This window comes from Euphorbia lathyris, chromosome 1 (genome assembly GCF_963576675.1).
Source record: "Euphorbia lathyris chromosome 1, ddEupLath1.1, whole genome shotgun sequence".
NCBI lineage: Eukaryota > Viridiplantae > Streptophyta > Magnoliopsida > Malpighiales > Euphorbiaceae > Euphorbia > Euphorbia lathyris.
In genome coordinates this window covers 132,938,754-132,952,393 of record NC_088910.1, presented here as the reverse complement: position 1 = coordinate 132,952,393, position 13,640 = coordinate 132,938,754, and the positions used below count along the sequence as shown (strand labels likewise).

At 37.6% G+C, this 13,640-nt stretch overlaps 1 non-coding gene across 1 annotated transcript; it reads left to right on the top strand.

Moving 5' to 3' along the window:
- The first annotated feature begins 7,081 nt into the window (after positions 1-7,081).
- Positions 7,082-7,188, top strand: LOC136215940 (small nucleolar RNA R71). The gene has a single exon (XR_010682942.1). It is a non-coding gene; the product is annotated as a small nucleolar RNA R71 (small nucleolar RNA).
- The last annotated feature ends 6,452 nt before the right edge of the window (positions 7,189-13,640 follow it).

Genomic DNA, 13,640 nt, shown 5'->3' with positions numbered 1-13,640 from the left:
GTTTGTGTAAGAGGTAGGTTTATATAGGGTGATTAGGTGAATGTATAGGTAGAATAGGAATAGGAATAGACAAAAATATGGGCAAAATCGGAATCAAAAGGGCATAAATTACGCGTGTCGCGACCGCGAATAGCAAAGCCGCGGCCGCGGCACGTGATTTTCAAGGAATTTTGCCCCTGAAATTCGTCCATTATTGATGCTCATACCGAGAATTATTAATTCTCGGTAGAGAATTGGTCAAAATGGCCTATTTGGGTGCCTATTGACATGGTTTGTGCAAATTTGTTGATGATTTGGTTCCTGAACTTAATATAAAGTGTCCCTGCACTTAAAAACTAAAATAAATGACATTAATTGTAAGGAAAACCAAAGGTTTAACCTTAATAAATTGAATTAAAGTGTAATAAATTGGTTTATGAATAATTAATGAAACTTAAATGTCATTGATGCATATAAGTTAAGAGAATCATATTAAGTGCATAATAAGTGCATATAAATATATATTAATTATAGGAATTTAGTCAATTGAATGAATTAATGTTTTAAGCTAAATGAATGAAGTTTGTGAAAATTGGATATATGTTTTAATTAAAAAAACCATGATTTGTTCAATATTATAGATTCTATATAGATTTAACCATGATTATATAAGAAATGTAATCAAACATATATCTAACCTTTGTAAAATTAATAAATGAACTAAAATAAAATAGAACTTTATTGAAATAAAACAAAAATTATAAAAACAAAGAATGAAACCAAATAATAAAAACACACAAATATTTACAAAAAGAAAAATAATTATAAACCTAAACTATTCTATATACTCATCCCTATCAAGCGGGATATTTCTAGCCTTCATTCGATCAATTTGAAACTGCACGAAAGTTTCACGTTCCGGTGCAGACAGAAAGTGAGGCCCTGCTTGAAAGACACGTTTCACAAGTCCTTCGTGCTCGAGAAATTCATAGTCAATTGTCGGAAAGAATTCATCATCACTCCAGGGAACATCAATGGTACCCTTTGTACCAAGAATTATTCCACAGATTATATTGCCGAACCCAATCTTCTTATCCTTGGATCGAGAAGCGGCGACAAGACCCTCCATCAGAATCTTTGAAGAATCTACTGCATTTCCCTGGAATATATCTCCAAGGACATAAAGATATGTGTCACGGACCACACTACTGAATGTGCAACCGAATAAACTGTGACACAGGAATTTGTGCAGATACAACATGGAGTTGGAGCGAAAAGAGTGATTATAGGCGAGTTTTGAATTGAATCGCCAGAATCCAGTGAGCATTCTCCAAATGTCCGAGGATGTCATGTCTCGTCCAGGATGACGTTTGATTGTATCCCTCGGGGGAAAACCAAACCAAGCATGCAACTCAGGATAACCGAAAGTAAAGATTTCGCCTTCCCGACGAAAACTGAGACGTACTCGTCGTTTATTAGTGAAACGCACGGTACAGAAGAATTCGAGTATCCAGTCGCCTATTATTGGAAATCGCATTTGGGCGAATTTTGTCCACCCTAGGCGTTCCATATAGCGGCTCATGTCATCAGTAATGCCTAATTGGCTGTTAAAAAATTCATCCATCTACAACATTCCGGTGAAGAATTTGTAACGGTGATTCCAATAACGCCTACCTTCATCGTGATTGAAGATAGGAAAAGGCGCCCCATATCGCTTGGATAAGTCTAGGCGTTTGTTGCTTGAGGCAGCCTTGTGCCTTGAAGTTTTGTATTTGGTAGGCATGGTGGTGGTTTGAAGGAAACAAAGTTTCTGGTACTAAAAAAATGGTGTTTTGAAGAAATCAGAGTTCTGATAAAGATGAAAAGAATTGTAACAGAACTTGAATCCTCTAGGACTAATTTATAAGAGTTTTAGATGAAAAGAGGTGTTGTTTTAATCATGAAAAGGTATAAAATGACACCTTTCGAGAATGAAGAAACTTAAGGTTTCAGTTGTCAAGAGGTTTGTCGAAAGGTTTAGGTTGATTCAGACCTGAATGTGCAGGAATTTCGCGTGTCGCGACCGAGAATTCCGAATTCGCGGTCGCGACACGCTGATTTCCTTGCGGAAATCAGGCGTCGTAAGCCATGTCCTGATTCACGGTAGAGAATTTATAATTCTCGGTAAGTTCAGAGAAAATCTAACCTATTTGGACAAATCTGAAAAATAGAATTCTCGGCAGAGAATTCCAAATTCTCGGCAGAGAATTGCCTGAAACTTCAATTTCACTCTAATTTCCTAAAATTAATTCTAAAATCATGAAATAAACATATTTATGTATATAAATCATAACATAAAGTTATCTAATCACAAAAATTATCATTTGGAAAAATAAAAATAAAATAAAATAAAATAAAATGAAATGAACAAAAATATAAAAAGAAATAAAACAAAATAGACTGTGATCGAAAAACTGAGTGATTTATACATCAGAAAATCTTGTTACGAACGGAATTTCTATTTGTGAAATATTTTCGTAATAGATTTTACATCGATTACCATTAACTTTGAAACGAATTCCGTTAGGACCTTCCAGTTCTAAAGAACCATAATCGAATGTTTTGACGACTAAATATGGTCCTATCCATCTGGACTTAAGTTTTCCTGAAAATAAACGAAGTCGTGAATTAAATAACAGTACTTTATCCCCAACATTAAAGTGTTTGACTTTAATTTTGGCATCGTGCCATTTTTTCACTTTTTCTTTATAAATCTTTGCATTTTCGTAAGATAGATGGCGTAACTCATCTAACTCATTTAAGTCGAGCAAACGTTTCTTACCTGCTTGTCGTAAATCAAAGTTAAGTTCCCTAATAGCCCAATAGGCTTTATGTTCTAATTCGACAGGCAAATGACATGCCTTTCCATACACTAAGCGGTATGGAGTCATTCCTATTGGTGTTTTAAATGCAGTACGGTATGCCCATAATGCATTATTTAGTTTACAAGACCAATCTTTTCTTGAGGATGAAACTGTTTTCTCTAGAATCCATTTGAGTTCTCTATTTGATATCTCCGCCTGACCATTTGACTGAAGATGGTATGGCGTTGATACGCGGTGGCGTACTCCATATTTTTTCATAAGCGTTTCAAAACTTCGGTTTATAAAATGAGCACCACCATCACTAACGATGACTCTTGGACAACCAAATCTACAAAATATATCGTCAAGAAAATTAACGACAACTTTAGAATCGCTCGTCGGGGTTGCAATTGCTTCAACCCACTTTGAAACATAATCAACGGCAACTAATATGTAAGTTTTACCAAAAGAAGGGGGAAAAGGTCCCATGAAATCTATTCCCCACATATCGAAGACTTAAACTTCTAATATGGTTGTGAGGGGCATCTCATCTTTCCTTCCTAGATTTCCTGTTCTTTGGCACTTATCACAACGAGTAATAAATGAACGGACGTCTTTAAACATCGTAGGCCAAAAGAAACCACATTCAAATATTCTAGCTGCTGTTTTGGTAGCTCCATTATGTCCTCCATAAGAGCTAGAATGGCATTCCGACATTATGGATTCATATTCATTTTCACCAACGCATCTCCTAATTATCCCGTCACCACAAGTTTTGAACAAAAAAGGATCTTCCCAAAAGTACTGTTTAATATCGAAGAAAAATTTCTTCTTTTGTTGGAAATTTAATCCTTCCGGAACAATATTGGCTGCAAGATAATTAGCAATATTTGCATACCAGGGTGACATGACGCTTTTCATTTGATAGAGATGTTCATCAGGGAAATCATCTCGTATACCGTTAGTTTCACCCATGGGACCGTTCTCATCTTCAAGTCTCGATAGATGATCGGCGACAAGGTTTTCTACTCCCTTTTTGTCTTTTATTTTTATATCAAATTCTTGTAACAATAAAACCTATCTAATTAGACGTGGTTTTGCATCCTTTTTAGCAAATAAATATCTTAATGCTGCATGATCAGTGTAAATAATAACTTTCGAACCTAACAAGTATGACCTAAACTTGTCACATGCAAAAACTACAGCTAACATTTCTTTCTCAGTTGTGGTGTAGTTCAATTGTGCACCGGAAAGTGTGTGACTTGCATAATAAATGACATGAAGTTTCTTATCCTTCCTTTGTCCTAAAACACATCCGACAGCTAAGTCACTTGCATCACACATAATTTCAAATGGTAAATCTCAATCGGGTTTAGCAATAACAGGTGCACTGACTAAAGCTGTTTTTAATGTTTCGAAAGCTTTAACGCAATCTTCATTAAAATCAAAGGTAGAATCTTTCATGAGTAGATTAGTGAGTGGTTTGGAAATTACAGAAAAATTCTTGATAAATCTTCTGTAAAAACCGGCATGTCCTAAAAATGATCTTACTCCCTTAACAGTAGTTGGAGGGGGTAGTTTCTCTATTACTGAGGTTTTTGCTCTATCTACTTCTAATCCTTTTTCAGATATTTTGTGACCTAAAACAATTCCTTCGTCAACCATGAAATGACATTTTTCCCAGTTTAATACCAAATTTGTTTCTTCACACCTAGACAAAACTTTATCCAAATTTTCTAGGCACGAATCAAAAGAATCTCCATAAACTGAAAAAATCGTCCATAAAAACTTCCATGATATCTTCAATGAAATCATTAAAAATTGCAGTCATACAACGTTGAAATGTTGCAGGTGCGTTACATAGACCAAAGGGCATTCTCCTATATGCAAATGTTCCGTAAGGACATGTGAAGGTTGTTTTATCTTGGTCATCCAGGTAAATGTATATTTGAAAGAATCCGGAGTAACCATCTAGAAAACAGTAGAAAGCGTGACCAGCTATCCTTTCGATCATTTGATCAATGAAAGGAAGAGGAAAATGATCTTTCCTAATTGCTTTATTTAAATTTCTATAATCTATACAAACCCTCCAACCAGTGGTGGTTCGTGTAGGTATTAATTCACCTTCTTCATTCCTTACAACAGTTATGCCTCCCTTTTTAGGTACACAATGGATTGGACTAACCCATTCACTATCCGAGATAGGGTAGATGATTCCATTGTCCAGAAGTTTAGTAATCTCATTTTTTACTACTTCTTTCATATTCGGATTTAGGCGTCTTTGCCTATCCGCTTTAGGTGGCTTATCTTCTTCTAAGTGAATTATGTGCATTACGATGCTCGGATTAATACCTTTTAAGTCTGAAATTTGCCAACCCATACTTCCTATCCTATTTCTAACAACTTCTTTCAATTTCTCTTCTTGGACTTGTGTTAATTTGTTAGAGATAATAATAGGTAGAGAATCGCCTTCGCCTAAGAAAGCGTACCTCAAATGACTTGGTAAGTCTTTAAGTTCTAATTTAGGTGGAACTATAATTGAAGGCGGAACTGGTCCATCTTCTCGAATCAAAGGTTCTGGGTCCTTATCTTTTAGTTCCTTACTCATTATAGGTTCTATTATTTCTTCTTTTTGAACAATGTCATTTACACATTCTTCAATTAAATCAAGTTTCATACAAGCGAAATCCTCCATAGGATATTTCATCGCTTGATTCATATCAAACTCAATCTTATCATCGCCTATTCTTAAAACTACTTTCCCTTCCGACACATCAACTAGAGCACGTCCCGTGTTCATGAACGGTCTACCAAAGATTAACGGACAATTTACGTCATAAGCAAAATCTAAAATAACGAAATCGGTAGGAAAAATAAATTTGTCAACTTTAACTAAAACATCCTCAATTATACCGTATGGTCTTTTAGTGGTTTGATCCGCTAATTGCAAAACCATATTGGTACGTTTGATGTCTTCTTCTAAGCCTAACTTATTAAAAATAGATAATGGCATCAAGTTAATGCTTGCTCCTAAATCATAGAGACAACTGGGAAATTCAATATCTCCCAATTTACACGGAATGGTAAAACATCCGGGATCCTTGAGTTTTGTGGGCAAATTACTTGACACAATTGAACTACAATCTTCAGTTAGTGAAATGGATGAAATTCCTTCCCAACTGATTTTCTTTGAAATTAAATCTTTGAGGAATTTTCCATAATTGGGAATTTGCGTAATCGCATCCATAAACGTTAAATTAATATGCAAATTCTTAAGTTTGTCTAAAAATGTTAAAAGTTGTTTATCATAGTCCTTATTGCGGACTTTGTGTGGAAAAGGTGGTTTGGGTACAAAAGTTTTTGTACTAGAGTCAATTGGTGCATCTTTTTGTTTTAATGTATCTTCTTTGGGCTTCGATAAATCAGTTCCAGGTAAGGTCGAATTTCCGGGCATTTCCGGGCCTGAGTAATTTTTCCCTGAACGAAGAGTGATAACCTTAACATGCTCTTTCGGATTTTCTTTCGTATGGCTTGGAAGACTTCCCTCTTTGCGGGATGGAATTGATTTAGCGAGTTGTCCAATTTGAATCTCCAAATTATGGATGCTAGATCATTGGTTTTTAATAAGCTGATCGAATTTATTCTCGATCCGTTTAAAACCATCGTCGTGATTACTTATTTTTCCACTCATAGCATCAATAAATTTGTCGATTTTAGAAGATAAAGTGCTAATCGTATCTCTTGATTGATTTTGATAATTAGTAGTACGGTTTTGATTAGCATTAGCATTATTATTATCTCTCCAGTTAAAGTTAGGATGATTTCTCCATCCAGGATTATATGTATTGGAATAAGGGTTATTATTTTGGTTTTGCCCTTGGACAAAATTTACCTGTTCAATTTCGCTCATACCTTCGTAGTCCACATCCGTTTGGATTGGCTTACCATTAGAATCACACGGTGCCATAAACCTATCAATTTTGTGCGATAAGGCAGAAAATTGGGCTTGCAACATCGCTACTGGAACAAGATTCACTATACCTTTAACTGATGATGTTGTTGAGGATGATGGTTTCGCTAATGGTACGTGTCCACGTTCCGCAGGCCACATACAGCTGTTGATTGCCATTTCCTCCAAAAGTTCTCTTGCTTGGGCAGATGTTTTCTTCATAAATAACCCTCCAGACATACCGTCCAATGAACCTCTAGTTGTAGGATTTAATCCATTATAAAATGTTTGCATTAAAAGTTCGGCGGGCAATTGGTGGTGTGGGCATAAACATTGAAGTTCTTTAAAACGTTCCCAAGCCTCATAAAGAGTTTCATTATCATTTTGAGAAAAAGATGTTAACTCTTTAATGACTCTTGCGGTTTTTGCTAAAGGAAATTTTTTTGATAAAAATGCTTGGGCTAATTGTTCCCAAGTCTCAATTGATGCGGCTGGCATAGAAGTTAACCATTCTTTGGCTCGATCCTTCAAAGTAAGAGGAAAAAGGCGAAGTTTGATTGCGTCTGCAGTTACATCAGTAATTTTAAAAGTGTCACAAATTTCTAAGAAATTTGTCAAATAGGTATTAGGATTTTCGTTAGGTAACCCGTAAAACGTTACATTATTTTGCAACATATTAAGCAACGCAGGCTTAATTTCAAAATGATGTGCATTAATTTAGGGTCTAACTATATTGTTTGTTACACCAGCCACTCCTGGCCTAGCGTAATCCATAAGTGTGGCCATAACTTCTGGCTCGGTAATTTTAGTTTTTATTGGGGTTTTGTTTTTCTTTTTCTTTTCTTTCTTGTTCTTTTTAAGAGTTCTTTCAATTTCTGGGTCAATAGGATCTGGTGACGTGCCTGAACTTCGAGAACTGCGCATGAACTTGAAATTTCGCACGAACCGAAACTACCTACAAAACAGAATTTGAAAAATAAATATGTTAGTAATTGAAAATAAATAAAATATAAAAGTTTGAATAAGTATGAATAAACCTAGATTCGTAATAAAACACGAAAAATTTAAAATTTTGTCAAAAATTTTGGCGTTCCCCAGCAACGGCGCCAAAAACTTGTTGAGCGATTTCCGCAAGTGCACGGTATACGCTTGTAGTAATAAAAGATATCGATCCCACAGGGAACGTTTTTTTAACAAAACTTATTTACAATCGGTTAAATTTACTTTAAGGTTTATAATATGGGAAAATCGTTTAATCGGTTTTGGTTTTGAAATTGCTAGAATGAGAATTAGATTAGATTATGAAAACGTTAGAAAATACTCTGATTTAAGAATGAATTTGCAAGATAGGAACTTTTAGTACTTTTTAGAAAAGTAAACAGATGTATTTGTTTGCATTAAGCAAAGAAAACAACTTTAAACTTTGTACGAATTATAAAGATGAAATAAATGACGGAACCTCTAATTAATTGGCTTTGAACATGACAAAACCCTTTCGGGATAGTTGCACTTAATCAAATTAAAACTCTTTCGAGATAATAATTTGCCTAAGTGTTCAACAAAGTTTCCTTGTAAATATTTTGAATTAAATACGTTTTAATGAAAACACCAGCAGTCACTTTAGTGGATTGGTTACCATAAGTGCTGCATAAAAATCTATCGAATAGAACGGACTTTATTAGATGAAATATAAATTGATACAAGTTTACAGAGAACATGGAGCATGGAAACATTCGACGACTTGCAAGTGAACGGGTTGTCAATCCTTTCCTTGGGTTTCGTTAGAGTTTGTCAGGCTCATGGGCGGATCCTCTACTCAATCTTCTCGTTGAATCTTCGTAATAGAGACTGGGTCGGTCTACTACCAAAATGAAAACTAAACTGGAACAATGTCTAAACGCTACTAAACTTGTTATTATTGAATAAACAATGTGTGTACAGCATATTGCCTTTGAACAGAATCGAAATCTAACTTCTGAATCACTTGATTCGGAATTTCTGCATAAATTCTATACTAATCTCTTTTTTCTACATATCTTCAACTCTCCATCAACTCTTTATTTATAGATGTTGAAGAGTCTTGATTGAAGTGTCGTGTCCGTTGTGAAGGATCGTGTCCGTTGCGAAAGGACGTCTTTATCCACCCGAACGATCGCGTTTCGTCGAAAACGAAAGTGTGTAACTAGGCTTCTAAAATCTCCTGCTCGTACCGAGAATGGGGGAGCATCAATTGGTCTTCAAACGAAGGAAGGAAAAGCTGGGGAACGCGTGTCGCGACCGAGAATTTGGGGGCCGCGGTCGCGGCACGGAACGTTTTTCGGTTTTTCAGCTTTCGTTCGCGTCCTCGATTTGGCGTTATTAATTTTTGTCGTCTTCGACTCCTTTTGTAGGGTTTTTCTTCTGTTTTTGAGCTCTTTTCGTTCCTATTTGGATTTTACCAAATATTTATGTACCTTACAAGAAAGAAACATATTCGAGAGTAAAAGCTTCCTAAACAGTTATAAATAGCATAAATTCGTAGCAATATTGATGTAATTAATGATGATATTTTAGGTATATTTTGGGCTTAACACCTACAATGTCTTATTAGGGAGTCTTCTTTTCCCCCTGATTGGGCGCCTGAATCCCTTACTCGATCCTTTTGGGGTTCCGTCTCATTGACGATAACATCTTCAGGCAATATGATATCCGGTTGAGCAGTTGGTATTCTCAAGTTTATTCATATACTTGATAGTCTCCTCTGGTATCTCCAGTTTTCTTTACCCTCAACCATTTGGATGGCATGCTCTTGTTGCATGACGATGTCATGGATAAATCCCATATTTTTTGCCAGTTGCTGCGAATTGAGCCTAAGAGCCTTTGATGTTAAGAGTCTAGGGCCTTAGTGTCCTCCGCCATATCTAGAGCCATATCGTGATCGACCTGAAATTCTCGATGCGCTTCTTCTTATGGGTCCCGTGTAACATGACAATATTAGTTCCAAGGGGGGGTTAAGAACTATTTAAATTTTTTGTCACTAAGACTGACTTGTTTTTAGCCTAAGACTTTAACTTAGCCTTTTAGCACAGTGATATTTGTTGGTCCCTTGTAAGGTTGCAAATATAGTTCCAAAGGGGGGGTTAGGAACTATTTGACCTTTTTTAATGATTAGGGCAAATTTCTTTTTCTTAAGAAAAGATTTTATGACAGCGGCGCTGATCAATCGACAAGACTCTGGCTTAGTCAACTTGTGACTAGGTCAGTTCCGTTGCTTAGGTCAGGAAATAGCACTTAGAGTCTATTCCTGAACTAATTCGTTGGCAGCGCACAACTCAGCTTGACCTCTTTTACTTGGTCAGTTTTAGTTTGTTTTAAGCAAGCAATATAAATAAGGAGTTAAGGTTTAGAAATACTTCACTCAGCAGATTTATCCAGGTTCGGCTTCTTCTAAGCCTACGTCCTGTCCCCGGAACGCTTTCGAGATTTCAAATCCTCTACTGAGCTCTTTAAAGGTAGAGCCTCAAACCTTTTACAATATCAGCAATTGAGTATGACAAGAGTACCTTCCTCTATACTTCTACTCAATCCTAATCTCTCCGCTGAGTACTTAAAACCGAGTACTCAGCCTCTCCTTTCTATTCCTAGAAATGATTAAGATTTGTCCTAAACAATAATTGCTAGAACACCTTAGATGATTGAGGATCAATCACTCTAGACTTTTACACAAATGAATAAGCTTGTGGTGTAAGAATTTGCTTTGCTTTTGATGAAGAACTTTTGTACACGTTTGATCAGCGTAACGGCTTTTGCTCAAAGTTCTCTGTTGAATGTGGATTCTGAATGCTCTATTTATAGAGAGCTGTGAGAGCTTCGGGTTATTTCGAATTTCGAAATATCCGTTGGAGGGAAACGGCTACAGGTCGTTTTCACTCAGTCTGTCAGCAGTTCTCTTGGCCAATCAGATTCCAGCATCTTCTGTTCTTCGGTCAGTGTGACAGTATGTTCCTCCATTTTAGGTAACGTCAACCAGACAGCTTGCTGTGTCTTCTGATCATTACTAAAAAAGGAAATACTTTGTCTGGAAGCTGTCTTGTGGTCAGCGGCTGTCTTGTACGTTTTGTCGAGACAGCTCAGCAGCTTCTAGCCGAAGTTGTCTCCGTGGATCTTCTGGATCCTTCTTTGCTTAGCATGCGTTTCATCACTTCAATGGCAGCGTTTTGAAATACGCGGGCTGAGTGAACTTGGGCTTGTTTGACTTGGGTATTGACTTCCATATAGGGCTTGAGCCTTATGATCTTTATGTCTTATAATAAATTATAAACTCAACATTGAACAAGCACATTAGTAACAATAAATCAAAGAATTTAAACTTAGTGTGTTGTAGAATATTTAATTTCACTTAATTAATTTTATCAAATCAAAATCCTGTGGAAAGGTGTTTCAACAAACTCCCCCATTTTGATGTTGGCAAAACTAATCAGCAAGGAACTCAGCGTTGAGCTCCCCCATGATAGTTGACCTTTTTGATTAAGTGAACTCCCCCGTCAGGGCTGAGCTACTGACTTAGTTTTATTCTAAACATTCTAAGGTTTAATTGAATAAGTCTAAGATCAGTTTTCAGGTATAGGTCAGCTTATGGGACATATTGTATTTTACTCAGTATTCAGCGGAAGTAATGTATAGTGACAGAGCGCTGAGTAATTTATTTGTTCAATGGTTTAGTTTAGACAGGTTCAAACATTAATTTCTACGCAGCATGCATTTAGATAATACTTAGAAGATGCATTCATAATACTTAGCATGGTAGGATAAGTAACACAAGTTGGATTGATAATGCAAGTATTATATTAGATAACATAGAATAGTCAGCATACATAAGAAGAAGGAAATAACTAAGTATAAACTATGTTTAAATGAGCTATCTATTTCTTCTTCTTTTGCTGACTGCCTTCAGCTTGAGTTCTTCGTTGATCTTTCTTCTCCCCCGTTTTGCCAGCACCAGGTGGAGGCAACTTAAAGAAGGAGTCCAAAAGAACAGCTCTGGATAGCTCAGCAGAGAAGGTCTTCAAGCGATCAGCACTTTCGTCTAACCCATCAAAAATAGGAGCACCGTTGCTTAGGACCTCAGGACTAATACGGATGTCAGCAGCACTGAGCATACTGAGTACATAGGCTTGTCCTTTTCCCAGCCATGTAATTGTGTCTGTCAGCGCAGCAAAAGAGTTATGGAAAGTTTTGAGAAGTGAAGTGTCGTAGTGCTCGCGCTGAAGATTCGTATGTCTGACATGGTCAAAAATTTTCTGGGAAGTGGTCAGTAGCGCATCCTGTTTGAGCTGAGCGGTGTCCATTTCCTCTTTGTGAAGGTTGAGTAGACGAACTGCTTCACTTAGTTGCTCCATTGAGCATTGAGATGTGTTTGCAAGCTGAGCATTTGTCTTGTTCTGTTCAGTGTGAAGCTGAGCAAACAACATCTTTAACTCAGAAGACGTGGCGAGATTGGGATTCACAGCTGACAGGTTCTGGATCTGGGTAAATAGAGTAGTGAGGCATTGAACAGTGGTCAGCTGAATCTCAGCCAGTTTAGCAATCGAATCCTACCTAGCGTGCTGTGCTTGCGAAGATAGGAGAATACTTAGCAGGTCTTTAAGTTCCTTAACTTCATTGAGAAGTTGAGTTACTTGAGAAGGCTAAGTAGACTCAATGGGAGAAATGGCAGCAGTAGGAGGAGTTGGGTGTTGAATGTCTCGAATCAGGGCCTCTACTGAGTCAATGATTCTTTGGCTAGACTCAGTGACATTTGTTGTGGCCTGAGAGATATCAGTTTGTCCAGGTAAAGATTCAGGGTCAGGGACTGGAGTTATTGTTGGGTTCTGCTCAAGTGGTTGTTGTTCAGATGTTTGGTGAGCAGGGTCAGTTTCAGTGGAATGGTCAGGTTGGATAGGTTCAGAGCGGACTGGTGCTATGTTTTCTTCGAGAGTTTGCTCGGTTTGGATTGTTGGGGTGACAAGGGTAGGTTGTTCGGCGTATTCCTGAGTAGAAACAGAGGCTTGTTTTTCTAAGGCCTGGGAAGGCTGAGTAGATGGCGCAGAAGGAACTGGCTTCCTAAAGAAGGTCATCTTGACCTTGGAAGGATCATGTACTGGTGCGCGGACTGGTTGGTCTAAGATGCTGGCCTTTACCAGTCTTCTTCTTTTTGGCTCTTGTACAGGAGGAAGATCAGCTTGATTTTCATCAGCGTGAGATGGAGAAACGTGTATGTTCTGATCAGCAGTTTGCTGGTCAGTTTGTTCTTGATTGTGTTCAACTCCATCAGCTGACTCAGTTTGAGCTTGGTCAACTTGAGCATTTTCACTGGCGGTCCTTTCAGAGTCAGCTTCCTCCGTTTGCTCCTGTGCATTCCCTTCTTCCGCAGTATCATCGTTCTCAAGCTCTTCCTCGAGCTGAGTGACGAAATGTTCGTCTAGGTCCACCTCATCTTCCTGTTGCTCAGTTTCTTCAGCACAATGCTGAGCATAATGTGAGTCCGACGTGACAATGAAGTCAAGCGGAAGAGCATGGATGGGTGAAAGGGTAGAAGTCGTTTGCTTCTTCTGAGGAGCACCAGCTGTACCCTCAGTTGCAGGCTCATCTTGCCTGCAGTGCTTTTCAGCTGACTGAGTAGTCTCTAAGTTTGACTCAGCAGCAGATTTGGATTTCTTGGATTGAGGCTCAGTTTCCTTAGATGGGGTGCCAGTAGGCTTCCTTTTTCTGATAGCAGGAGCTTTTGTTCTTTTACCTTTTGCTGGGACAATCACCTCAGCAGGTAGCTCTTCTTCGACTTGATCTTCAGGCAGCTCAACGAACTTTCCCTTCTTTAAGGGTTGATTGAATTTGAGAGCACGTAGTGAAGC